Genomic DNA, 26,931 nt, shown 5'->3' with positions numbered 1-26,931 from the left:
TAGAGGAGAAAAAGGTGATTAGGGACAGTCGGCATGGATTCACCAAGGGCAAGTTATGCCTGGCCAACCTGATTGCCTTCTATGATGAAATGACTGACTCCGTGGATGTGGGGAGTGGTGTACATTGATTTTAGCAAGGCTTTTGATATGGTCTCTCATGACATTCTCACAAGCAAGCTAAGGAAGTATGGGCTGGATTAATGGATTGTAAGGTGGAGAGAAAACTGGCTGGAGCATCAGGCTTAGAGAGTAGCAATCAGTGGCATGATGCCTAGTTGTTAGCCAGTATCAAGTGGAGTGCCCCAGGGGTCAATCCTGGGGCTGGTTTTGTTCAGTGTCTACATTAATGATCTGGAAGACGACATAGAGTGCACCCTCAGCAAATTTGCTGGGGGGAATAGTAGATATTCTAGTGACACAAAACTGTGGGGAGAAGTGGACACGCCGGAGGGCAGGGAACAGCTGCAAGCAGACCTGGACAGGTTAGACAAGTGGGCAGAAAACAACAGAATGCAGTTCAACAAGGAGAAATGAAAAGTGCTGCACCTAGGGAGGAAAAATGTCCAGCACACCTACAGCCTAGGGAATGACCTGCTGGGTGGCACGGAAGTGGAAAGGGATCTTGGAGTCCTAGTGAACTCTAAGATGAACATGAGTCGTCAGTGTGACAAAGCCATCAGAAAAGCCAATGGCACTTTATCGTGCATCAGCAGATGCATGATGAATAGGTCCAAGGAGGTGATACTTCCCCTCTGTCGGGCGCTGGTCAGACCGCAGTTGGAGTACTGCGTGCAATTCTGGGCGCCGCATTTCAAGAGGGATGCGGATAACCTGGAGAGGGTCCAGAGAAGGGCCACTCATATGGTTAAGGGCCTGCAGACCAAGCCCTACGAGGAGAGACTAGAGAAACTGGACCTTTTCAGCCTCCGCAAGAGAAGGTTGAGAGGCGACCTTGTGGCTGCCTATAAGTTCATCACGGGGGCACAGAAGGGAATTGGTGAGGATTTATTCACCAAGGCGCCCCTGGGGGTTACAAGAAACAATGGCCACAAGCTAGCAGAGAGCAGATTTAGATTGGACATTAGGAAGAACTTCTTCACAGTTCGAGTGGCCAAGGTCTGGAACGGGCTTCCCAAGGGAGGTGGTGCTCTCCCCTACCCTGGGGGTCTTCAAGAGAAGGTTAGATAAGCATCTAGCTGGGGTCATCTAGACCCAGCACTCTTTCCTGCCTATGCAGGGGCTCGGACTCGATGATCTATTGAGGTCCCTTCTGACCCTAACATCTATGAATCTGTGAATCTATATGCTGCAGGGCAGATCTAGGATTCAGAGTGACCTAGACAAATTGGAGGCTTGGGCCAAAAGAAATCTCATGAGGTTCAACAAGGACAAGTACGGTGTCCTGCACTTACAGTGGACTATAAGCTGAATATGAGCCAGCAGTGTGTCCTTGTTGCTAAGAAGGCTAATGGCATAGTGGGCTGCATTGGTAGGTGTGTTGTCAATAGGTCAAGGGATGCTCTACTCTTCACTGGTGAGGCCATATCTGGAGTACTGTGTTCAGTTTTGGGCCCCCTACTACAGAAAGGATGTGAAGAAATTGGAGGGTCCAGCAGAGAGCAGCAGAAATAGTGAGGAGGCTGAGGGACATGACTTCTGAGGACAGGCTGAGGGAACTGGACTTAGTAGTCTAGAGAAAAGAAGACTGAGGGGGGATTTAACAGCAGCCTTCCACTACCTGAACGGGAGTTAAAACAAGGATGGAGCTAGACTGTTCTCAGTGGTGGAAGATGACAGAACAAGGAGCAACCATGTCAAGTTGCAGCAAGGGAAGTTTAGGTTAGATATTAGAAAGAATCTTCTCACTAGGAGGGTGGTAAAACACTGGAAAAAGTTACCTACAGAAGTTGTGGAACTTCTGTCCTTGGAGGTTTTCAGCAAATTTATTAAAGTTTTAGATCAACTAGAGTACACAATGCTAGACTCCAACATAACCACAATCCAGCATGATACAGTGCTCAATCCAATCTTCCATCTCCTTGAAAACATTTCCCAGTTGCTCTTGAGTTACTGCACTAATTGCATTGGTGATACTAGCCCTAAGTTCCACCAAAGTAAACTACACCTTTAACATGTCCCCATAAAAAGGAGTCCAACTGCAACAGGTCAGGTGAACCAGGTGGCCAAGCAATTGGTCCACCTCTGCCAATCCACTTCTCTGGGAAAACATAATTTAGGAACTGTCATACATTCAGAGAGTAGTGGCACAGAGCTCCATCTTATTTAAGAAAAAATTTTTATTATTTATGAAGTCTAGCATTGTGTACTCTAGTTGTCCTAAAACTTTAATAAATTTGCTTTTAAATGTAATTTATGTAATTTGCTTCTATCATACCTACAACCTAAGTTATTAAAGTTTAAAAGTGCACAAGGAATTTATGAAGACCCTGTATTTATGGCTGAAAAATAACAGTGCTCTTTACAGTTTAACCCTAGAATCATATTATGCTTATCAGTACCCCTTTTTGCATGTTCACACTTGTTAACTAGTGCTAAGTAGCCTTTAGGCATCTTAAATGTTTTGCCATTTCAGGGGAGGATTATTATTGATTAGTGTTAACTACAGTGGCAAGGACGTGCCCCCTGCCGCCCCCCGCCCCCCCGACTAAGGCGGCACCAGTCACCCATGGTTAACTAGCTAGTTGTAAGCAAACTTCTAACCATTCCATTGACATAAACTGTTAACCCTAACTCCCTTCCTCCAACCCCTGGCTCTCCTGAAAACTGCAGCCACTCACCTGCTGAGAGGGAAGACACTGTCCTTTTAAACTTGAAGTAGCATCTGGAAAGACTGCAGGAGGAGAGATGCTACTGGCCCTGACCAAGGCTTGAGCCCCATTCCCTAGTGGGAAGGGTATCAGGTAGCAAGCACTGCAGGGTCTTGGCTTGCAGCCCCAGGTCCCCTCTCCTGAGCCCACTGACAGGAGCTGCCTCTCCTGCAGCCAGCCGATGGTGTGGGTTACCAGGGACTTGGGGTACCAGAACCAACCCTCCTCCTTCTCCCCACCAGGAGAGAACCATAGACGGGGCTCTCAGCCTCCTCTTGCAGCTTCCCTTCCACCTACCAGACCTGCATCAGCCCCTACTTGCAGCCTATTCTGGCCTCCCCCAGTCTCAGGCCAAAGAGGCTGACTGTTCTGGGGGCTCAGGTGAGCCTCCAGGGGCCAGCCCTCACCCACCACCCCCAATTTATTGAAACAAGTGACAGTCTAGGATCTTTATTTGTTCTCTTTCCTCTCACTTCAGTCAAATAAAAATGCTTTTAACTAACTAAACTTTACATAAAAGCCATGCCCTATGTCCATGTTTTTCACCTCCTGGCATGTTGCTTCCCCTCCTCACCAAGAGACCCTGGCTTCCAGGCTCAAATATGCCCCTACTTCCCGACCCTCTAGTGGCAGGTCTAAGCAGTGCATGTTAGAGAGGGTATTAACTCTTAATGTGCCACTAAACATTAGCTAGTAATAACCTTAACACCAACTAACATTCCTTGCAAACTGTAATGTGTAAGCTCACCCTCAGACTCTAAAGTGAGAAGTCACTGGGATAAATTCACCTTCCAGCTCAATTGTTTGATAGTACAGAATTGCACTGCTGCACTAGCACTATGAAGAAACCGTTACTTTGGCCCCTCAGCTTGTGTGAATCATTCAGTGTAGCTCCACTAAAAAGAGTGAAACCTTGTTGAAAGGGTTAAGTTTCTATCTGTGAAAGGGTTTCACTTTCTATTATGATGCAGGGCTTGATGCTGAGACTGTCTATTGCCAGGTGTGCCATTCTGCTAGCTAAACTAAAATTCATGGGAAATTACTATCCAGAAAAAAGTTATGAAGTTATAATTAATAGTGTTTAAAGCTTATACAAATATTGTATTTTAAAGAGCTCAGTTCCTATGAGGCCGCCTTGATTCCCCATGTCAGTTTATTACTTCAGAGCCATACACCCTGATTAATGACAGAGTGAGAAGTGACTTTCTGGGCATCTGTTTGATTTGGTTTTGCTTGAAATAAAATTTTCATTTTGATAGTTCCTTTGCCTATTTTTCATGCATCTTTTACTGCAGAATCATCTGTAGCTCATAAACTTAATAGTTAAGTCAATAAAAAGAGCTTTTTAAAAAGTGTCTTATCCTTCATATCCCAAAGTACATTTCTGATCATATACATGCAGAAAATGCTTCATAACAGAAATAGAATGATCTTTACAATGGGCAGCAGTAATCAACATAATTAATATTTTACAGTAATGTGGAGGGGTGAGCTCCCTAATTGTGTGCAGGCTTTCATATCTAACTTATGAAGTAAGGCTAGTGGTCCAAGTACATTTTAAAGTTCTGATATGTTCATGAACAGGCTTGCCATGACTCATAGTAAATACATTTTATTTGTTAAATATAAACGTATCAATAGCTCATGCAAGTGCTAGTTTTAGGGTTACAGTCACCATAATTATTTTTAAATGATTCTAAAAAAATCCTTTATGCTTTAGGCTACACACAAAACAAGCAAACAGGCCCTGGCAAACTGTATGTTGTTCAACCTCTCTGGGAAGGAAGTATGAATAGTTGAATTAAAACTCTGGTTATCTGAACCTGTAACTCAGGAAAGGGTAGAAGTGTCAAGCCTGCTATGAGATTGTCCACTGACATTACAATTTTTAGGTCATTGTTTTGGCAGATTGCTTGTTGAACCTTTAGAAAATATGCTATTATAGAATGGAATGAAAAAAAAGATTAGCTTGGGATTTTCAAAGGAGCCTAAGGGAGCCAACTTGGTTATCATCTCTATTTCAGAGTTCTTTGATAGAAACTTGGAGAGAGAGATCATTTTATCTGTAATTGCTTTCTTTATCGGACAATTTAAATGACTAATTCATGTCTCATATGGCTGCTTTTTTATTTATTACATCCAGAAGAACTATGCTAAGAGTGTTAAGGTTGCAGAATCAAATATTATTCAGCCTTCTTGTTCATTAGTGGCAGGACATCATACTGTTTTTTTCATAGGAGTATTATCTTGTTTTGGGAGGACAAAAAATTCTTACGGAAAGAATCAGAGTCTGCTGATACTAATGTACAAGGGAGCTGTGCATAGAATCTCTCTCTGTCTCTCATTTATTGCAGAACTTGGAAGGTGATTAGTGAATGACAAAAAGAAATAAGTGCACATTATTTAAGTGCAGTCGTACTTTTGAGGGTAGTACCTAGATGTACTGCCCTGATAAAATAACTTCTTATGGGATGCTAGGCACATCACTTCAATCAAACTTCTTGTCAGTGCCTACTTCTTGTTTGTTTTTCATTTTCTGAGAGTCAAGACTGAGATGAAGAAGTCTGAACTGCAGATTTGCTGCACACTCACAGCTGCAATTGAAGTCAATAGAAACTGTGCTTTGAATAGATTAATTCCTAACAAAATGCTAAATAAATATATGATTGTAGGCATCTCAAATTACAAAGCCAAAATTAGTGGAGATTTTACAATATTGGCATTAATCTTCTTATGCCTCAGATCTATTAAATACAGTCTGTAAATAACACCTGACCTCATAGGGGGCAAGTGTGAAGATAAAATCATTAATGTTTGTTGTGAAGTCATAAAAATCCTATACAAAAGCTAATAACTCCAAAGCAGTTTGGATGGTGTAAAATAAATAAAAGGTTGGTGGTACATGTTGAATAATAAGGGTAAAAACAAATATTGAATAGCTATAGGTACCTGTTGAATAGCTGCCAGCAAACACTATCCTTTGCACTGAATGAGGCATGGGTCTTGTAGTAGAATAGTATGTGATCATGTAATTAACATTTCCATTGTAATTTGTATGTATGAGGAGTTTGAGCAATATTCTGGCATTTCCTAATTTTGAGTGCTTGTTTTTACAACCTAAGGACCCATCTACACTGCCTCTGACAGTGCTAGGGAACATTGTCATTGTAGCAGGGCACTAAGGTGCCTGCTACTTGGAGAGCTGGGATAACTCCTCAGGTGCCAGTTGCTGAGGCAACTAGAGGGAACTAATGACCTACACCTGCCTAGCCAGCTGACAAGAAGGGGCAGGGCCTGGCTCCTATATAAATCACAGGTAGGAGGGGAGGAGGTAGTTCCCTACCAGCAGCCAAGGAGGCAGGAGCTCTCGGTAATAGAGGAGAGGAGAAGCCTGATGCAGGAGCAACGTCTGACACTGCTGCGAGATGAAGAACCCCCGGTAGGCTTGAGCGTGGTTATAGCCAGGCTGCTTCTGTTTGTGTTATAGCCCAGGGGCTTGTGTTTGTGTTGCTATTTGTCACCGGTGGTTTGGGTGAGGCTACTAGGGGTTGGAGCAGCTGAGAGGCCCCAGGAAAGGGGGCAGCGCTTGAGAAGGCCCTGGAGAGAGGGCGGCATTACTGAGACCAGTGGTTTGGGTGAGGCTATTAGGGGTTGGGGGAGGCCTCATAGGGGACCTGCAGCAGTGTGGGAACCCCAGCACCAGCAAGGGCACAACATTCGAGGTGCACAGACCCCAGCCCCAGAGGGGCAGTTGAGAAGCCCCGGAGAAGGGGGCATTGCTGAGAAGCCCCAGTGCAGGTGTGGTGAGCCTCGGAGAAGGGGGTAGCATTGTGGTGAGCCCCAGGAAAGGGGGCAGCACTTGAGAAGGCCCTGGGGAGAGGGCGGCATTACTGAGAAGGCCCTGGGGAGAGGGCGGAAAGCCTGAGTGCCAGAGAGGGCTCAGAGACAGAGACCGAACAATGTCAGTCACATCTGCGATGCTTGGGGCATGGTACAGGGGTGGTTGGAGCCACAGATAGCCCATAAGTCTAGAGTGTACAGGAACACTCGCTACTGCATAGAAACTAGAGATAACAGGAGAACTGTGGACCAGAAGATGAAAGGCAGCCTCCCTATAAAGTGTGTGTGTGTATAATATATATATATGATCAAAGTTGTGGCAGGTGAGAACTGGAGGGTGTTAGTTGGCAACTGGGCACGGTAAAGGAGGCGGTAGGGGAGAGCATGGCGACCATGACTGCCCTCCTGTTACAGTCATGAACAAAGCCGTGCCCATTGACTTTCTCTCCATGCATGCCAAATGACAGATAAATGTAATATTGCTACTATAAAAGCAGTGCCAGTGAATGCAACCGAGTCAAAGAGCAGTGCTAGGTATGTATCAGCAGCAGTTTGTGTGGGGTTTTTTTGGTATTTAGTACACACAGGGCGCATTCACACATGCAGGCATGTGTGCTTGTAGCAGCTCAAATAGCAGTGGCACAAAGTTGTGCTGGGGATTTTTTGCCTCAGTGCATGTGCTTGGACATGCACTTTGATGTAAGGGTGGTGTGAGGTTTGCAGAAGTTGTGTGCAGGGTGTGGGTGGGGTGGGGTTTGCAGGAGGAAGTGGGGGAATGTGGGAGAAGGTGTCAGGTTTGTGGGAAAGGCATCACATGCCCGCCCCCTCACCCCTTGTGGCGCCAGCCGTGCTGTGCTGGCAGCAGCACTATCAGACCCATGGTCTGTGCGGGGAGAAAACATGGTGGGACACAGCCTGGCCCACTAGCACACCTTTGCTCAGGACTAGGACGAGCAGATCCTGTGGAAAAATGCACTCTAGCTGCGTGAACTGGGCTGGGTCGCATCAGGCCAGCTGGACACATTTTCCATGAGGGTCAGGCAGTGACGCACCATAGCCCATTGTAGGCACAGTGCCACGGCCATGCATCACCATCTAAGCCTCATGGAGAGCATGCCTGATGCAACCCAGCCCAGCCTGTGCACCTGGTGCATGCCTTTGCACAGGAGCCATGCCTCCTGGTCCTGTGCAAAAGTGCACTAGCAGTCCATACCAGGCCGGGTTGGGTTGGGTCCTGCTGCGCGCTTTCTTTCCACACAGACCACAGGTCCAGCAGCACTGCTGCCAGCATTGCCTGGCTGGCTGCTAGCACTGGGTGTGTGCAGTGTGGGTGGGCTTGAATGGGGGCCAGCATATGGCACTGGCTGCTGCCCCCTCCCCCCCACTCCCTGTGGTGCCAGTGGCAGCAGCCAGTACAGCTGTGGCCCGGCTGTAGGCAGAACCCCGTGGTAGCATGGCACTATGTGACACAGACTCTATGCTGAATGGGCCCGGCCTGCTAGTAAACACCTTCCCTGGTCCTGTCCAAAGTCATGCACTAGTTGGCTGGGTCGGGGATGGATCCATTCAGCATGTACAGAGCCTGCGTCAGGCAGTGCTGTGCTGCCATGGGCTGCAAACAGCAAGTGGGGGGGCAGGTGTGTGGCAGCCCCTGCTCATGCCCCTCCACAAAACCACCCATAGACCGCACCCCCACGTCCCTAACTTACCTGTGACAGTGCCTGGGTCCCGGTCAGGCTGCATCCTTGCCCCGTTCTTTTGTTTGCCCCAACAAGCTTAGGGATCATGCCCCATGTGTTGGGGCAGCAGAAGCACCAGAGACGCTCTGGCCAGGGACCAGAGCATTTCTCTGGAGGACTGGCTTACCAGGTTACCCTGCTTTTTTTCCTTCGTGAGTTTTTTGTTTTGTTTTGTTGTTTTGTTTTGTTTTGTTTTTTGGATACCTGGATTGCTAGGTAGATTTTATGGCTGGAGGGATACTCAAGAAGTTATCTAGTCTGGCTCCCTCTTCAAGGTAGGATTTATACCTATCTAAGCCCTCCCTGGCAAATCTGTAGTTCAAGGCTAAGTACAGACCATCAAAAAGCCTGAGGCTGAATCGATTCAATCTTTGCAGCTTAGTTTAAACAGTGTAGATTGAACTGTTAAGCAAGTGTACAGATCCTCACTTTTCATTCTGGAAATGCAGCCACATGCCTGCAGTGGCCCAAACCAGAAGTTGGGGGGTGTTAGAGCACACCTCCCTGCTCAGCTGGAGCAGACAGCTTAAACCAAGGTTAAGAGGGGGTTTTCAGGCGAGGTGCAAAGCATCTGGGGATGCTGGGGGACTGAGAGTTAACTCGAATCTGGAGAGGATCTGGGACAGAAGTTCAATAAACCAATTTAACCTAAACCAATTTGTCCCAGGGGAGAGCAGTGGAAAGGACCCAAACTATAAATGGGGACTCCCGGGGATGAGAACTGCATGAAAAAAAGAAAGTTAACACAAGGAAAACACTTAACTGCAACAGGACTCACGGCGCAGCTGGAATGAGGGAAGAAACCCACGCGGGTTGTGAGCTGTCCCTTCATACAGCTGAAGCCGGCTGGTGACATCATCGGCAATCACCGGCCAGCAGGGATAAAGCGAACCACTGGGGAAGGTGGAGGGAGGAGGGAGAGCGGAACCGGAATCCGCTCACCACCACCGGACACTGCCCGGGATTCTCTCTGAGAGAGAGAACCAGCAGCGGCTCTCTGCTCCAGTGGAGGACAGCTTGCCGGTAGGACTAAGGAGTCAGAAGAGGCTCCTGACGCTGGTGAAGGCAGCAGTGCCAGAGAGACAGGAGAGCCAGACGAGGCTCTCTACTCCATTGCAGGTGGGATCATAAGTGACACCTGGGAGGCGGAGGAGACACTCCCTCCAGGAGGTACTGGGCAGGAGCAGCGAGAGGGGCTGTGAAGCAAGGCAGCAAGAGGCTGGGTGCTGACCCTTAATGTAAGAAGCAACCAGGCTTCTGTGGAGGTGCTGCGAGGCACCGGAAGAGAGACATCCCTAACAAGGGAGAAGAAGAGCAGTGCCACAACCCTCAGAGGGCCGAGTAAAGGGGGAGACAACCTGAGTGAGAGGCCATGGGCTACCCCAGCCACACATAGGGTCTAACCCCTTGCAGGTTCATAAGGAGTAAGGCGTCCTGTACCCCTGGCGGAAGGACCAGAGAGGGGACCGCACATGTTCCTTGTGACTGGGTTTTTTTTGTGTGTTCTTTGTGTTTCCCCCTTTTGGAGGGGTTAAGGAGTAGGACAAGGCGACACTGGCTAGATAGCTGCATCAGAGCTCTTTTTGTGCTCCACCTTTGTTTTGGGGGCATGGGTCAGGCGTTCTGACCCAGGTAGAGTCAGTCTCGGGCCCAGAGTTAGAGATTGCAGGCAACTCAAGGCTAACTAAGCGAGTCTCCCTTAGAGAGTTAGTACTCAGGATGGGAGAGGTCTACTAAAGCTATTGTAACCAGGAGTACAACAGTATCAGGAGTATGGCCAGGAAGATTCAGTGATCCACCGAGGGTTGGAGTGAGGCTGGGGTGTAGGGAAGATGGACCCCTGCAGATGACTGCCGGATGGACTCCACGCCACAGAGGGACCCCGAGTGGTCGGACCCCGAGTGGTCAGCCCCTTCACTAGTATAACATTCAAAGTTGTGGCAGGAAAGATTGGGGGAGGCTGCTCCAGGAATAAACATCCACTCAACAGCCTACAGGAGACCATAGGGTGAACACCACCGGCCACTCGGGCCAAGGCCGCACGTGACCGGATGTTTGAGACTGGGCAGTCACATAGTTAAATCTGATACTACATCCATCCAGGTTTATCTTAAACTGGTTTTGGCCATTTTGGAAACTGGTTCATTTCTGTAACACAACAGAAGTTCAGTGCACATAAACTACTTTCAATCATGTTTATTGGTTTATGTGTAATTTTTTGTCCTTGTCCCAAAAGTTAGTGCTGGAGATTTCAGTCTCTTCTTGATGGCAAGTTGATCTATTTAGTCATGAAACTCCCACTCTCAATTCCATTTTCCAAGGCTGTGTGAAATTACCCCTTTGGGCTTGGTCTGTAGCACGTCAAGGATGTGGGCTTACCAAATTTCTTGTTTCCTATGCAGAGGAATTAAACTACATCTACTAGTGAGCAGGAACCTTCATTCTTGTAGAGATAGGATTTGTTTGGTTTCAACATGTTCTCAGTGACGCATTAATTACAACCCGGGGAATTATGCACCCACGCAGTTTTGCGCCTAAAACGTATGATCGTGCATAATTGCATAATTTTGCAAAATTCAACCCAGGCAGGCTCTGTGCCTCCATCTCCGCAGGACTCCCGGCACTTCATCTGGGAGCCCCATGTGGCAGTACCAAGTGCAGTGGCACACAACTGGACAGATGGTGAGTGGGGAGAGGAGCTCGTGCTTGAAGGAGTTGGGGGTAGGTGTGTGGGGTTTGTGGGTAGATGTGGGGGGGGTGGATGGGTGGGTTTGGGCCATACACCCCCCCCCCCCAAGTGCACAGCCTTTGTCACTGCTGGCAGCAGCAGCTGGTAGCAGATTCTCAGGGCACCTATGGCCATGGCAGGCATGTGGCTCCAGCTGAGTCCTAGATGCTACACATGGTGACATGGATCCAGCCCAGGTAGCCTGCTGGCATGTGTCTTCAACCCAGACCAAGGTGGCTTCATGCCAACACGTGTTGCGTCATGGCAGGCGGGAGTCTCGTGCCATCTGGCTGGAGTGGGCTGGGCCAGTTCCAGCAGGAAGCCGCACATGGTGGCACAGAGCTCACCCAGCCCAATGGCACATGACTCCCCACAGTTCCCAGTCCATGTGCCATTGGACTGGGTAGGCTCTGTGCTGGAAGCCCCAGGAGGCACGGAGCTGGCCAGGCCCAGCTCAGTGGTGTATGGCTCCTTCCTGCAGTGCCACAAGCTTCTTTTTCTGGCACAGAGCCAGCCCAGTCTGGTTTGAAGGCGCTCACCAATGGGCCAGGCCATGTTGGCTCCATGCTGCCACATGTAGTCCCTGGGACTTAGTGCATAGTTTTGAATTTTTCTGTGCATAAGTCCCTGGGATGTAATTAATTCCTCTTTTCCAATGTGTATGAGAGGGAGAGATGCTGCATAGAAGGATAGAAATGTGAGAAAAGAAATATTCCTGCCAAAAAAAGAAAAAAACAAAACCTTATTTTATAAGAGCAATCAAATAATGTGCGTTTGTTTATTAGATTCATATGGCACGCTTCCCAACAAAGCTCAGGGCAACTTACAGTAATAAAGCAAAATAACTTATAAAAGGGAATAGAGTATAAAATTAAAATATAAAACAAAACCTCTCTAAAAAAAAATCCCAGCTTAAGCTTGCTGGGTTTCGGCTGCCTAACTAAAAGCCTGTCCAAATAGTTCTCCTGTGCTTCCAGAAAACATCCATGCTCAGTCTACAGGAGGCCTCAAGAGAGGAAAGAGTTACAGAGATGAGGAGTGACTTTGGAGAACAACCTCCTACATGCGTTTGTGAAGTGAACTTAGCACGTTAATGTTCATTCAGTTAATGGTAGGTTGCTCTCAGCTCGCCTTAGGGATTGTAACATAAAGGAGAAAGGTGGTCCATTAGATAGGAAGGGCCCAGGCCATTTAGGGCCTTATAGGTTGAAAACAGCACTTTGAATTGTGCCCATAAAGTTATTGGAAGCTATTGCAGACTCTGGAGAATGGGTTACATGAGTCTGGTGACCCAGCCTGTCAGCAGGCGAGCTATTATGTTTTGCATCAGCTGCACCTTCTGGACAGTTCTCAAGGGGATTCCTATGTATAGTGCACTTCATTATTTCAGCCTCAAGATTATGAAAGCATGGATGATTGTGGATGGATTCAAATTTGAAAGAAATGGTTGCAGCCTTCTCACTAGATGGAGCTGGTGAAAGGTACTCCTAGCCACCATTGCCACCTGAAGATCCAGGTGCAGCAGAGGATCCAAGAGCTCCATGAGGCTATGAATCTGAGTGACAAGGACAGATTTAACCCCATAAATGATAGATGCCACAGTCCATCCTAGGCCAAATAGTCTGCCCACTACCTTCACCCCTATCTTGTCTAGTTTCAGTTTCAGGTGGTTCATTTGCATCCAGTCCCCAGCTGCTGCCAAGCACCAGGGAAGAACCAAGACTGTGGGACTCAGGTTAAAGGAGAAAGAGAAATGGAGCTGGATGTCAGTGAACTTATTGATGGTACCTCAGTCCAGATCTGCACACAATCTTGCCCAGTGGCTTTATATATACATTGAACAGGAGGTGTGACGAGATGAAACCCCATGAAGACCTCACAAGAAAGATCCCAACTGGACAAGGAACTCCCACCACTCATCACCACCCTTTGGGATCTCGTTAGGAATGGGTGGGACCAGTTTAGAGCTGTCCTTCAAATATGTATCAGGACATATAAATAATTTATCAGCACTTCTTGGTTAACTCTGTCAAAGGCTGGTGAGAGATCTGATAAGAGCAGTAGCATAGACTTTCACCTGCCAATTTAAGCAAAGATTGTCCACTAAGGGCACAAGCACAATGTCTATAATATATCCAGGATGAAAGCCAGAAAGAGCTTCAACAATCCAGTAATGTTTAGATGTGCCTGAAGCTATCAAATGACCACCCCAAAATGGGCATTCAGTGACTTTCCCCAAAAAGGGGTCAAGTTGGAAATGAGGCAATAGCCAGCTGGTGAGTCAACATCAGATAGTCTCTTGAGTAGGGGCCAGAGGATGATAGGTTTAAGAACACCTGTCACTCTGCCCTCCCAGAAGGAGGCCTTGACACCCCCTGCCAAGCAATGGCCCTAGTCTCTCCTGGCTGGATTTTACAAGCCAGAATGAGCATGGTTCCAATTCACCTTCTGCACCCTTATGAGCACATCTCCATCAGTGGGTGATAGTGACTGAAGAACATCCGTATAAGCCAGGGGTGGGCAAAATATAGCCCACAGGCCAGATCCGGCATGTCAGGCCATTCTATCTGGCCCATGGGGCACCTACAAAGTTTAGAAGATTAATATTTATCTGCTCCAGGCTCCCTGTGAAAGCTGACAGGAGACAGGGGCAGTAGGACCCAGGGGAAGCTGGCAGGAGTCCAGAGAAAGGTCAGCCTCTGTCTGCCGGAGCTTTCCCTGCACATGGCTGCTGCAGCACCACGTGGCCCCAGCTGGACCGCAGGGGCAGGGTGGGGGGTGTGCGGGTACCCCGGGGCCAGGGGAAGCAGGGAGGGGGGGGGTTGTGTGATTGTGCAATAAGGGAGGGAGAGAGAGAGAAAGAAAGAATGTGTGTGTGGGGGGGGTGAGCAAGCACAGTGTGTGCACAGTGTGTGCAATGAGGGAGGGAGAGTGTGCGTGTGTTCAGAGGGTAAGTCCCAGAAGCACCCCCACCATACACATGCACCCACCCCCTCTCAAACTGCCATACATGCAGACACCCATACCCCCTCACACACCCCAGCCACTCCCCCCATAAACCCTATATCCACCCACACCGTACATATCCACACACACCCACATGCTCCATCCATACCCCATACAACTATCTACCCCCACATACTCCCCCACACACCCACAGCCCCCCACAAACCTATACCCAACCCCTCGTGCCCCCCACACCCCCGTAGTATATAAGAGTAAGACTTCATTTTGAGCTATTGTGCGATCACCTCTACGTACACTACACAAACACATGTAAATCAGGACAAAAGTATTTTTTAATCAAATTAATGAATTCTGTAGATGTTTGATTTTTAGAATATAACTTGGTGTTTTTCTGGTTCTGAGATGGCAAAACCCCTTGCTGAAAGGAGTGTTTCTGGGGGCAAAGGAAGGGGCTTCTGGTGGCAAAGGTCAGGGGTTAGAAGGAGGGACTTCGGGTCCCAAGATGGCGACCAGGGGGTGGGGCACCTGTCAAGGAGCAGGGCTACCCATGCAGCCCTCGACAGCTTGCCCAAATTCAGTAAGTGGCCCTCCACGTGAAATAATTGCCCACCCCTGATATAAACAAAAAGCCATGTAAATCCAAGAATAAGCTTCCACAGCCCTGAATTTCAGTTCTGCAAGTAAACTGGTGGTTCCCAAGCTGTGTTGGATATGGGTAATTTTGCTTGCAGAGCAGATGGCAGACATGTTATGGCATACTGTAGAAGGCTCAACTGCTCGGTGGAGACAACCCAGATTGACCAGGTCATTCACTACCTAGAGCAGTTCTATCAGATGGCCCTTTGCAGATGTAATAGCAGTGAAAAAGAAAAGCTTCTTTCCTGCTGCCACTGCTACATCATAGTCCTTTAACAAGGATCTATGCTGCAATCAGTTAGCTTTGGCATGGGTCAAAAGCCACCTGTGTTATAACCACCTAACCTACAGCTTCAGCTGCCTTAGCACCCATATACCAAGAGGATCTGTATCACCACTGCAGCAGGAATAGGTTCCTGGGAGCTACTGTATTTATGGATAAAATCAGCATGCTATTCCACAAATTAACCAGGCTGTTCACAGAGTAGTGATCAAGGTCAGTGAAAATGTCTGCAAGAGAGTTCTGGAATCACAGTCTCTGAAGGTGAACCAGTTTAGCCAGTCTACCACCCTGATAGGGGCATAGGCACAGGGATCTGTGCCTTTAGAAAGTAGTGGTCCAACCATATCAGAGGTGTCTTGATGAACCCCCAATAATTGGAGGCCTTATATCCAGATAGGGGGAGAGCACTGGGTCCAGCTTGTGCCCTGACTCATGTATCAGTCCAGTTACAATTTGGGGTAGTCCCGTGGTTGTCTTGGAGGCCAGAAAGTCCTGTTCCAACTCTGAAGAGCTTGACCTGAGACAATAGGTCTGCATGTTCTCAATATCACTTCTAAGACCAGTTCAACTAGTTTGGGAATCCACTGTTTAGTGAGGTGGATGGTACACCAATAGAATCCACAATCTGTCTTTAGCCTTCAGCATGAGGTAGACACACTCCGCTGTTGGACGAGTTTGGCAAGGAATATCTTGCTATACTGCTGGCTTGCCATACTATCCACTTTGCTTTCCATTTCTTCCTGGGGCAAGGCAGGGGGGAGAGGAGCACTATTGGCTTCTGGAGTACCTATAGGTCCCCTGTTCTTATGTACATATAATACAAAGTAGAATACTCCAAAACATTCCCTTTAAAAGGTACTATTTTAGAGTGCATCAACCACTTTGAAATGTTTCGAAGGGGCATGTATAGTTAGCCCATTGATACGTTTCAGAAGCATTTGAAACATTTAAGTTTTACTTCTTTGTACAATCTAAGTGCTTTTGCTTTTTGTTAAAGGTAGCTTGTAGTGTGTGTACATTAAACTACAGTAATCCCAGTATTGACTGTACTGGCCATAACCAATGGTATACTTCTCATTTATGTCAAAGAGAAAAGTTAGGTCAGCACCTAAGCCTGACTTATCTTGAGTCTATGCTAAATTTGGGGGTGATTTTCTGATCTAGCTAGTAAGAGAGAACCTCTGATCTTTGTCTAAAAAGCTAACTTGATTTTTTGGGGGTGTTTATTCAAAATTCTAATGTAATTTCTCAAAACAGTTATCATTCCACTATTCTTTTGTCACCCCTCTTTACTGTTGAACCATTTCAAAAAGCTCAACAAATTTGCACACGAGTCTTCTCATGGATATCTACATGTGCAATAAATGTGGCTGAATAAACTCTAGCACAGTTTGTGCCAGAGTTTGTTGCTCCCAGGCACAGTGTTTGCACATGTGCCTGGGACTGCAGCATGTTGAACCAGGGCAGTGCAGCCCTGGCTGTCAGGGGTCCGGAGGGTCAGCCTGCCAGGTCAGGGCTGCTCTGACCCAGCTCATTGTTCTGCAGAGGGGCTGGCTGGGGCACAAGGGTACTTCAGTTTGGGCTAACCAGCAGGCAGTCCCTACACTGAAGCACCCTCATGCCCCAGCCAGCCCCATCTGCATCTGCACGTGCATTGTGGCAGAGTAAATAACTGTTGGAGGATAATACTTGTGTGTGGCAATACTCTCCTACAGCGGAGTTAATTAGTTTACTCCATCCTAGTAGCACTGCACATGTAGATGGTGATGTTTTACTACAGAACTAATTAGTCAACTCCACAGGAAACTTTGTCTAGATGTGCCCACAGAGAACTACACAAGTAGGGAGATTGCATAGTGAAAACTGATTCTGGTTTCTTTTTCTGGAGGGTGTGTGTGTGTGTGTACGCACGCGCGTGCACACACACACACACACACATACACACACACACCTGTATAGTAATTTGCAGTGCTGCAGATGAATAGTTTTTCTTAACTCCTGCTTGTGTAAGAACATCTTCTTTAAATATACAGATTATTGCAGTACTTTGGGAAATTATTGTTCTGCTTGGTTTATGTGCACTTGGTGACTGCCGTCTGCTAGACTTTCCTCCAGAAATTGTTAAACATTTGCTGTCTGACCTCTGAGAAAGGTCAGGGAAAGGGAGAAGTGTTTGTAATAGTTGTCTGTAAGAGGGTATGGGAGAGAGGTTTTCTTTATGTTTTAAAAGCACTTGAAACAGTGTAATAATGGTATTTTAAAAACTTTATGTGAATTTTGAGCGCTCAAGAAAAGTGAGGGGCAGCCTGGACATTGGTATCTTCTTTTAGCCCATAAGGAAACAGGTAAAAGGGTAGGGAAGCACAGAGTAAAGTCACCCATGTTAGTCTATTCCTCCTTTTTGTGGAGGGAGCACTGCTGGAAACAAAAAGGTAGCTCAATCTCCATGCCTACTCAGAGTTTAGTCATCTTGCGAAGATGACAGCATCTTGTCAGTTGTTTTAATGGTATCCTTGCAAAAACACCTACAATCTCAACAGGTACAAGAAAGTTAGAACCAATCCAAGATGAATTTGAGCCAGTAAACAAAAAGATTCAAAATTATTCTCATTATTTGACTGCACAGAGAAAGCTAGAAATTTGCATCAGATTAATTTCTGCAATTTACCGATGTTTTTTAAAACTAGTGTAATCAACCAGGTGTTCATAAAAGCAGTACATTCATAATTTGTGCACAAATTTGTCTGCTCATAGCAATGTTGGGTCACCCTACATTCAGTTGGAAAACTGCTTTACGTTTCAGGGCAATTACTGCAAAGTAATGCTGGCAGCAGAATATACCGTAAGAAGTGGGAGGAAGACTCCTTGGGAGAGAAGGGAACTAGGAACAGTCCATCTTGTAGAGAAAGCTAAGCTGTGTTGTTATATTTGAATTATCAACAAAGTGGTGGGAGAGAGCTTTTAGGCATCTAAAGATTCAGATGTCTAGTGGACTTTTAAAAGCAGTAAGACAAGCTAGCTGCTGAACACCATTGATTTTATTAGGTGATAAATGAAATGTAGTGCCTAATCTACTTCTGTGTTTATAAAAATCCTGCTACACACCTATCTTCATCTTCAGCCACAGAAACACCTTTGGAAATCAGTCACCAAGGCTAGGGACAAAAGTTGCACATAAATTGGTTTAAGTTATCAGAACCCAGATTAAACCTGTAACAGAATAAAAGTTCAGTGTGCTTAGACCACTTTCAAAATGGCTAAAACTGATTTAAGGTAAACTTGTTTGAATGTAGTATCAAATTTTATTAATTTAGGTCAAACTGGTTTATGGAACTTCTATCCTAGATCCCGTCCCAGTTCTGCCCCACTGCACTGTTCCCTAATCAGAACACTATCACTCCAGATGGCTGAAGGGGAGAAAAACTCACATCTCTGGCCTAGCACCAGATCCCCAGCCAGGTGCTGCTGGTTGGAGTAGCAGGGCAGGGCGGGAGGGAACCAGACCCCCTAGCTGGGTGCTGCTAGCCTGCCCCCGCTTCCACCCCTCTCCCCTCAGTCCACCCAAAGGCTGAGGGATCTGAGAGGCATGACTAGGGGACTCCAGCTCTGTGCCCAGCTCTGGGAGGGGACAGAGCCAAGCCCTGCTGCAGGCTTTCCCTCCATCTAAGTTTGATGCTGAGGAATGGCTGTGACTCCTGGCTTCCAACTCTGGGGGCAGAGCCAAGCCCTGCTGTGGGCTTCCCTTCACTCCTCCCCTCAGCCAGCCCCAGGCTGTGGAGGGGCATAACTCCTAGCTCTCTGCTCTCAGGGCAGAGCCAAGTCCAGATGCAGACTTCCCTCCCCCACTGCCTCCCCAGCTGGCTGGGAGACTGAGAAGGGGGCATGTCTAGGAGATTCCAGTCCCACTCCCAGCTGGGCATTGCAGAGTAAAGCTCCCAGTTTGTCTCCCCTCCCCACCCTCCTAAGCTGTTCCCAGCTGGGGATCTACTGCCAGGGAGAACTGATGGATTCGTCTCCCCACCCGCCACCCTCGCCATTGCTCAGCCGGCGGGGAAGCTGAATTGGGGGTGTGGTTTGGCGATACAGGGGGGCTCCAGCTCTCTGCAGTGGCCAGCAAGCTGGGAAGTGTGCTCTAGTGCCCCCCTCCCCTGGTTATTAGTATGGGCCACTGCAGGGGTCTGCCTGCCTTTCCTGTTTGCTTATTGGTTCAATCTATGCAGTTTACAAAAACCTGCAAAGACTGAATCAATTTAGTCTTGGGCTTTTTGACTGTCTATACTTAGCCCAAACGTCTGTGATGTGTATGCAACTATGTACCATGGCTAGAAACAAATGTTGCATTTATTCCTCGACAGGTTGTGCTTGTGTTTATCCTGGAACAGAAATATCTCGGGATTGGCTTGTACATGCATCACCCTTGAATCTGGGTTTAATGAGCGGCTGACTTAATTGCCACCTTTCTGCCATTGATTCAGTGATACAGTCCCAGGATAACCATTCAGATGCACTTAGCAATATCGCAGGATAAACTGGTATCTGTGAAACTTTGTAGGATTTATCTCGGGATAATGGATATTAATGTCTGAACAATTGCACTTTGTCCTGGGATAAAATGGTTTATCTTAGAATAAATGCAATGTCTATGTATAGGTAACTCAGGATATCCTCTTACCTTTAATGTATGGATCCATTCTGACTATAGAAGTTACAAGGTGTGGGCATAGTGAAAAAGGGATGCATCAGAACCATTCTCAGTTACAGAGATACTGGAGGAGCTACATTTTCTGGGATAGATTTGGACAAAGTTTTTGAATGGACTGCACACCTGAAGTGGAATGTACTACATTTGAAAGCTTGCTATCCCAACCATGGAGTTGATCCATTAAAAGATACCACCCACAAAAATCCTTTCTTCTTGCATATTTCATAGACCAGGGTTTTTCAACCTTTTAAAATCATTGTACCCCCTGGTAGCTGGAGGCCAAGCAGCCGGGGGGGGGGAGGGGGGGGGCAGGGTCTGTGGCCAGATGCAGAGCAGCAGCAGCCACCACGTATAAGTTTCCTGTGCTTCCGGCCAGGTGGGGCAGTGTGGGATAGTGTGTAGTGGCGCTCTGTCCCTGCCTGCCTGTGTATACTCCTAAGGGCCTTCTCAAGTACTCCCAGGGGTACGCGTTCCCCTGGGTGACAACCCCTGTCCTAGACCATCATAGCTACAGCATCACTCCAACACTATCTGTTTAAGTACTAAAATTAATCAGTACTCAATTTAGACCAGGGCATGTATCATGTAGGACTTGCATGGGGCATAAAAATCTCCCTCCTTTTGAGCTTTCTAAAGTGATGTGCGGCATCTGCAACAAGCTTGAAAAATATTTTGTTGATATTGATCATGGTCTAGTGGAATGGTGTAACTTTTATTGATCCTATTAAATGAAAGTTATTTTAATCAGGATCAGTCCCTTTGTCAATTTGCAGTAGCAAACCTATTTAGTGTTGTTCCTGTCATTGTTTTCTGGTTACAATCAGACAAAGTTAAATTAAGATTCCCAACTAACCCTTAACCACTGTGATTCAGCCCTGACTGAACTCTCACTGAGCTCCCATGAGCTGGACTGACTGAACTCCCATGACTGAGCTCCCATGAGGTGGAGTACCTTGTTTACATTTTATATTCAAACTTATCACTCTTCTCTTTAGATACATAGAATAGTTTTGTATCTCAGCTTCATTTTCTCTTATATCTGTACTCTGAATCACAGATAAGCTTTTAGGCCTGTTGGGTATTTTTTAAATTTACTAGTTACATTGTAGCAGCATGGAGAAACCTGATTGCATGAGGAATAATACCAGTGAGTAAAAAAGAAGACAGCCCCTGGCACAGAGAACTCACAATCTACAGATCCAGTGCAAAAAACTCCCAGAAGACATATATATTTGCCTTACCTAATAAAAGTATTGGTAGTCCACAGTACTAGTGCATTAACCAGCCCAGCAGGGCTTCTAGACTGTTTAGAAGAAGAGATAAAATAAAAACATAAAATTGGTAGCTTCATTTGTCAGTCTGCAACACACACAGGCACACACACACTACCATTTTGATTTCAGAATGTAGGGTAATCTGGCACTTGGAGTAAGTGAGGTACCCCACCATTAAACCATATGGTAGGCTTGCAAATGTAATTCATGAGAACAAAACTAATCAGGAAAAGGAGAATATGAGAACTCTAAAGAACCCTAGGGAGCAGAAATTTATTCCCTGTGCTGGTGGCCAGATGCAAATCCTACTTGGGTTCAACAAGTATGTCAAAGTTAAACCAGAAGGGGTCAAGGAGCCACTTCTGTTTTCCTATCCCATTAGATCTTACAAGTGTATGTGAAAGCACAAGACAGACTTTAAGGAATGATAATAGTCTTTTGGAACATAAACTCAAGGGAATGTTGCACAGAATTTAAATAGCTCCAACTGAGAAAAGCATAGTGTGTGTAAAACATAGGGAGTATGTGATTCAGAGGACATGAATGCTGCAGTTCAGATCCATACAGAGAGACCTAGTGTACCATCTGGTGGTAGAAGAAAAAGGATTGGTACCTTTGGCTGTTAGAAGTTTAGTTGAAGGTTAGATTAATTTTATGCACTACATAATACATACCTTATTTTAAAAGGTACAAGTTGATATTTTAAATGATATACATACATTATACTATACTTGATAACATGCTCTATTTTGCCTGTGTATTGTTTGACCTTGTTAAAATGTTTGCATATTATTTATAGACAAAGCAAGGATCTGATATTGCAATGGATAAATGCACAACAGAAGCTCCTTTTTAAACACACAATTTAACCTCTGCCAGTGTGCCACACAATATCAGTTGCACTTGTGTGTCTGGCCAGTACTTGAGAGAGAAGCTGCTTGACCATCTAGGCTACGGACATAAATTACACATAAACTGGTATAAGTGATTGAAAACCAGTTCAAATCTGTAACGCAACAGAAGTTCTGTGCACATAAACTGCTTTCAAATAGCTGAAACCAGTTTAAGATAAACCTGGATGGATGTAGTATCAGACTTAACTGGTTTAGGTTAAATTGGTTTATTGAACTTTTGTCCCAGAGCCCCTCCAGATTCATGTTAACTCCTAGTCCCCCAGTATCTCAGGATGCTTAGTACCTCCTTCACAAACTCCCCTCAGAGTGTGGGTGCGCTAGCCTTGGCCCAAACTGTCTGCTCCAGCTGAGCGGGGAGATATGCTCTAGTGCCCCCTGACTTCTGGCCTGACCCACTGTAGGCATGTGGCTGAATTTCTGGAATCAAAAGTGAATGTCTGTTCACCTGCTTATCAGTTCAATCTATGCAGTTTAGCCTAACCTGTGAAGCTTGAATCAACTCAACCTCAGGCTTTTTGACTGTGTAGTTAGCTCTAATGGCCCTGCAGTGTCATCTTTATTATGCCACCAAATATTTCTCCAGTTGACTGTTATGTTTTCAGTAGCTTCACTTCAGTATTAAAGCTGGACTAGATGGCAGAAGAACTTCAGCTGCATCTCAGTATGAAATTGTCTGTTAATGAGTTGATTTGAGAATAAATGTAACAATCACTTCTCACCTCTTGTGGGATAAGATCAAGTTTAGTTTAATATCATATATGAAAAGCCCTCTATAATGGCACGTTGATCATTTGGGTCTTTTATATTCTAACAAGCATGATCTGAAGACTATTTCAAGTAAAAATGTGATAATTGTCCCAAAATAAGCTTTCCTTTTTCACTTTTAAAATTATACTCTACTGAGTACCCAAGTACTGAGATAATTGGTTCATTGAAAGAGAATTGAAGTACTGAAAAGGAGATATTCAGTTTTAGGACAAATAAGAGGGAATATAAAAATGATTGTCATAAATGGTGTAAATTGCATGCCTCTTCTCAAAAAATAAAACATAATTCAAAGAAATACATTTTACACAGCTCAAAACTAATTTGCAACCAAATACTCAGGTCAAGTAGAATTAGAAAATGAGACATTTTGTCAGAGAATAAGAACTGCCACAGTTATATTAGAAAAGGGGGAGAGGAAAACCCTCATAATTCAGGGGATATAACTGATCTGATTAGGAAGAACCATTTTCATGGGAAGGTTGTTGCATGATTGTCCACTCTGGGCTTGCTTGTGCCTTCTTGAACTCTCTACTACTGAGCACTGCCACAGATACGATACTGAGGTAAATGAACCCTTTACCTGGCCTGGTAAGAAATACTGCGTTCAATTTTGAGTACCACACTTCAAGAGAGATGTGGATAACCTGGAGAGGGTCCAGAGAAGGGCCACTCTTATGGTTAAGGGCTTGCAGGCCAAGCCCTGTGAGGAGAGACTGGGGCACCTGGACCTCTTCAGCCTCCGCAAGAGAAGGCTGAGAGGCGACCTTGTGGCTGCCTATAAGTTCATCACGGGGGCACAGAAGGGAATTGGTGAGGTTTTATTCACCAAGGCGCCCCCGGGGGTTACAAGAAATAATGGCCATAAGCTAGCAGAGAGCAGATTTAGACTGGACATTAGGAAGAACTTCTTCACAGTTAGAGTGGCCAAGGTCTGGAATGGGCTCCCAAGGGAAGTGGTGCTCTCCCCTACCCTGGGGGTTTTCAAGAGGAGGTTAGATAGGCATCTAGCTGGGGTCATCTAGACCCAGCACTCTTTCCTGCCTATGCAGGGGGTCGGACTCGATGATCTATTGAGGTCCCTTCCGACCCTAGAATCTATTAATCTATTCCTATGGAACATCTTGTCTTAAAATTAGCCAGCTAGTCATTTGTTCCAGGTCTCAGAGTGCAAGAAAAAGGCTAAAATTATGAACAAGACATGATGCTTACTATGGAAAGTTGAATTCTTTTAAAAGAAAGTAGACTCTTGCAATGCTGGTTGGCAGATCACTAATTTGTGACTGTATGGTCAACATAAACAGACAGAATTTATTGAGGATATGTCTCAAGGAGGATGCTGCAGCACAATTCTGAAGAGTTTTGTAGCAAGGTTCAGTCTGATGTCACTAAACAGGCTATTTAGAAAAGTATGATGCAAATGCTGCTTGTCCTTATTTATATTAGATGTTTTCTTAGCATATCTGCAGCATGGCAGATATGCTTCCCCTTGGTGTAACCCTTGTTTTGAATTTTGACTGGAAACTCTATCACCTGTTTCAGTAGTTAATCTCTCATACTTTCCAATATATGTATGTTAACAAGGGACCGGTTTGGAAAACTAATTATATCACTGTGACACTTAAGAACACCTTGCCTAAGCAACTAATATTAAACTATGCTACAAGTAGTGCATAATGCATATACTTAGTTCCATTTAGGAAGTAATCTATCTCACGTAATAAGGTTTGAAGCTCTGTTGGAGACCCTTTTGGAAAAAGGGCTATCTTTATTACAGCAGAAGAAAAATCTACTCTGTAATGCCTGAATGCTCAGAAGAGACCACAGCTTGCAGTGTTTTAACCACTTATTTATGGGATTCTAAAGAGGTTTTTTCCAACAAACATATCCAGAATTTTCATCCAGTGCTAGAGACACCTATAATCCTTCTTAAAGGCAGGACCTTTAAATTCAAATTTCTGTCTGCTTCCTCAGCAGCATAAATCTATTTGACAAGACAACAAATTATAGTTTGAAACTGCTAGTGGGTATGCCACCTTACAACTAGTCACCTCTTCTACAAGAAATAATTGGTCTTATTTTTTCTAGAACGCTCATCGGAGCTAAGTTACATGCACAAATAGTCACAAAACTTCAGCTGAAAACATTTCAACCTGCTTTTTTAATTATAGAAAGGCACAAAAAATATGAATCACAAAATACCTGTAAATTTTATGTGCCCTGGCAACCTAAAATCAGCCCTGACTCATTTTATAAGCACCTCTGATGAGATTTCTTTATAGCAATGTTTAGTTTAAAGCAAACTTTCCTGACAGTTTGTCTTATATGCTATTATATTGGTCTATAAGGAACTTTGATTATATTACAGTGAAAAAATGACAGTACTACTGTATCTTATGTAAGGATTGTATTAGGAGGATCAGTCACTATGAGTCACATTCCAAATGCAAAAGTTAGGGTGGTTCCTTGTTGCCATACCATGAGCCAATCAGAGAAATTATTTAATAAGAAAACTTTGTTTTAATTATGCATATTCATACATACACTTAGCCATTAATATCCTTTATCATTATTTTGCAAAATCACATCTCAGAATTATTCCTGTATGATTTCTTTGTTCTTATACCAGCATACTTTCAAGAACAAATGTCTTCTTTTTCAGAAAAACCTTAATACCTTCAAAGGATTCTGTACATTTTTAAATGTTTAACTACTCAACTAGGTAGTTCACGTAGACAGAACTAGACCAAGGATATGGTGCCCAAAGAATTATTATGATGTAATATTTAAAGTAGACTATAGCCTGAAATTGAACAATAAGTTGTTAGTGACTGACTCTGCCTGGGAAATCTTTGGAAAACATTAAGTGAGAGAAACTTGCCCAGCAAGGGAAAATTAGGCCTACTGTACTCATGTTAGTTTCTTTCTTTCATAGATGGTTAGTTCATGCCTTACCTGGTTACATTTTAATTTGTCTAGGTGGCTACATTTAGCTAAAAAAATGCCATGCTGTGCAGACTTTGGACTTTATCCAGATGGCAGCAGGAATAAAGTCTTTGTAAAACTTACTTACTTTTTCCACTAAAACAGATATAGACATATACAAGCCATTTACAAAGTTGGCAGTAGCTACAAGAAGCTACCAATGCAAATAAAATATATTTTTTAAACCAAGGAGAAGTTGAAGGCATATTTTGCCATGTATTTTTATCTGAGCTAAGTAGTGATTAGCTGGGTTAATAAATGACAAATGTAAAGTAAGCTTCTCAGAGTATCCAAATGTATAAGAAGTAAACAATTGAGTACCATAACATCAAATAGAATCTCTTAGGTAGACTTTTTCAAGAAACAAGGATTTCTTAGTATGATATCTCCTACTGGGCCAACTATGTAGTTGGGATAATATTAGACAAGCTTTTGAATGCAAGACATTCTTCATTAGATCTGTCTTGCATTCAACAGCTTGTCTAACATTGTTGCAGCTACATAGTTGGTCCAATAAACTATATCACCCTAAGAAATCCTTGCCTCTCTCATAATTTCTGGACCACCATGGTTACATCACTCGTAAACTACTGTAGACTTTTTCTGAATTTATTTACGTTTTCTTAGTATAGATAAAGGGCTAGATCATCAGCTTGTGTAAATCGAAGACATTACACTGACTTAAAGAGAGTTATAGATGTTTTTACTTGCTAAAGATGTGCCCCAAATATAAGTAAAACTAAGAGGAAGACCAAGGAAAGTGAAGGGCTCTTAGTGAATGGGGAGGCAGTTAGAAATGAATGAGGCAGAAAAGGCTGAATAATGTTTTTACTTCAGTCTTTATGAAAAAAAGGTCTATTATCAGTGGATGAGTATAGTTGGCAGCATAGAGAGGGGTGAAGATACTCAGCCTAGAGTAAGGGAAAAATAGATAAGAGATTACATTGAAAAGTTGAACCTTTTTGAATCAACAGGGCTGGATGAGATGCATCCCAAAATACTCCTCTTTGCAGACATGTGAAGGTCAGAGAAGGTTCTGAAGAACAGGAAAAGGGCAAATTGAGTATATATTTTTGAGTAAGAGAAGGAAGAGAATCTGTGAAATTACAGACTGGTCAGCCTGACTTCCATTTGTTGTAGAGGTATAATCCATCAGACAATCTTTCTAAGTGCCTAAAGCAGGACTGTTCAACCCCCACCCCACAGAGCCATGGCATCCAGCCTGTGGGGCTCCCCATGGGTGGTGGGGGAGTGGTGGCAATACTGCCAC

General features: G+C 44.9%; 1 protein-coding gene across 6 annotated transcripts in view; it reads left to right on the top strand.

The window, feature by feature from the left end:
- Positions 1-26,931, top strand: part of DLGAP1 (DLG associated protein 1) — a 735,970-nt gene that overhangs the window by 239,855 nt on the left and 469,184 nt on the right. The window contains exon 1 of one of the 6 annotated variants that reach the window (XM_059724193.1): positions 6,174-6,267. The exons of the other annotated variants lie outside the window; for them this stretch is intronic. The gene's annotated coding sequence lies outside the window, so the exon portion shown is untranslated. Of the gene's footprint in view, positions 1-6,173; positions 6,268-26,931 lie in introns of those variants that run through there. 6 annotated transcript variants of the gene reach the window in all.

The sequence above is a fragment of the Alligator mississippiensis genome, chromosome 3, assembly GCF_030867095.1.
Source record: "Alligator mississippiensis isolate rAllMis1 chromosome 3, rAllMis1, whole genome shotgun sequence".
Taxonomy (NCBI): Eukaryota; Metazoa; Chordata; order Crocodylia; family Alligatoridae; genus Alligator; species Alligator mississippiensis.
Note: the sequence above shows the minus strand (reverse complement) of the source record. Positions and strands in the feature narration are given on the sequence as shown.